Raw genomic sequence first — 1,928 nt, 5'->3', positions numbered from 1 at the left:
ATGTGTGTGTGTATGTGTGTGTGTATGTGTGTGTGTATGTGTGTGTGTATGTGTGTGTGTATGTGTGTGTGCATGTGTGAACCAATGTAAGCACGAAGTACAACTGACATTGTCAGACCATACGGTTATGTCAAAGTGACACCCGCCCTTTACGGCGTCTGAATACTGCACGTTGCTGCAAGAGGCAGATGGTATCTGATAAACGGGTTCTCTTGAAACTAGAAAGCGTATCTGTGCTGCTAATAGTATAAGAATCCTTAGAATAAGAAGCAAAACCTAATCTATCTTTGAATAGTTTGTACTGACTTGAACATAGGGAAATATAAATGTGGCTAATTCTAATGTCTTTAAATCTTTGATGCAAAATTTGTACTTTTCTGATATTGTCTCGACTTGATATATTTTAAAAACATTTCTGTCAACTTTCAGATTTCTTGGCAAAGCTACTTACAGATATTTCTGCCATAAACACCCCGCTGTTCTAGAAGAATGGACGCCAACTGGGTATCACGGAAGCTGATTCTGGCAGCAGCGCTGTTCCTGTCCTCAAGTTCTTGTGTGCTGAACGTAACCACACCTGAGGTAGAAGTAGGAAAAACTGCCAACGTGTCACTGGAATGTTTCAATCCGTATCCCATACCCGACGTTTCTGACATTCTTGTTTTGAGAATACTCAAATGGGATCATGATGAGTGGAACAGCGTGGCAGAGCTAAAGAGCGGCCATGATGCGGAAGTCAGACAAAAATCCAAAGATGTATTTGTTGAGGGGGAAATCGGATCTGTTGCTGAAAGCTTTCTGAGACTTACGTGGCCTGTGGCGACCAATGACACACTCGGTCAATACAGATATGACTTGGTCAGCTTCACTTTCCAAGAAAATGTTTCCTGGTGGCGTAGTATGTTGTCATACATTCTTTTTACGTAATAATATATTGGTTGTTAGATACGCTTAAATCTATCTAATGACCAGGGACGTGTCTATAGGCTAGACCTACACAGGGTTGCCAAAGCTGGGGTTTACCCGCCAGATCTTGGGTTTTTCAGGGTCATCTGGGGTTCTGGGGTTCTGGGGTTCAGGGGTTCTGGTGTTCTGGGGTTTTTGCTTCAGAATCTGGGGTTTTCTCCTCTGCATGATATTTTTAAAATCACCAAATAATAAAAACAATATAACATTACAAAACTAAGTAAGGAACATAAAAATCTGGGTTTGCCCTCAACTTGTAAATGTCGCTGTGGCAGAGGACGTCATCTTGTACATATGGAAGTAAGTCACTTCCAGTATACATGTAGAAGTCTAGGTTCCTAGTTTTACGATACATTTAACATGTTAGGCCTAAGCAGTTATTTCGGGTGTCTGGGGTTTTGGAGGAACATTTCCCTGCTGTCAACAGTAACTGGTAACATAGATTTCGGCCTAACTCTCAGACAAGGAGTTTAAGCTCCTTGCTCTCAGGATAAAGATCTAGGCCAAATAGGCCTGTCAATAAATGCAAAATTCTCAGACGTCCGCAAAGTAGGCCTAGAATTATAATAATTATATGCAATTTTTCTGGGTCAAAATTATGACAAAATGTTTTTTTTGGTCATTTATCTTGCGAGTTTTTTGTTTAACAAAAAATGTAGCGTTTTCGTCAAGGGGGTAAGTTTTAAAAATATAATACTAGTGGGGTTTTTTAAAACCAAAAAAGTGTCTGGGGTTTTGGCCGAATACTTTCCTATTATCTGGGGGTTTTGAGACCTGGCGCTAGGGTTTTCTGGCAACTGGCCATTGGCAGCCCTGGATCTACATTGTATTTTGATACGTGCCAGACATGTTTCAATGGTGTTGGGCTTCTTGGGTACGTTCTCCCGTTTTAAGACCCTATCCAAATATTTAAAAACAACACATCTGAAATGAAAGTCCAATCAGTTGGGGCGTTGTAACAA

At 40.7% G+C, this 1,928-nt stretch overlaps 1 protein-coding gene across 2 annotated transcripts in view; it reads left to right on the top strand.

Moving 5' to 3' along the window:
• The window catches only part of LOC101854228 (microfibril-associated glycoprotein 4), a gene marked incomplete at its 3' end in the record, with an annotated part of 18,857 nt that overhangs the window by 5,297 nt on the left and 11,632 nt on the right, over nucleotides 1–1,928 (top strand).

This window comes from Aplysia californica, unplaced genomic scaffold, assembly GCF_000002075.1.
Source record: "Aplysia californica isolate F4 #8 unplaced genomic scaffold, AplCal3.0 scaffold01513, whole genome shotgun sequence".
NCBI lineage: Eukaryota > Metazoa > Mollusca > Gastropoda > Aplysiida > Aplysiidae > Aplysia > Aplysia californica.
Note: the sequence above shows the minus strand (reverse complement) of the source record. Positions and strands in the feature narration are given on the sequence as shown.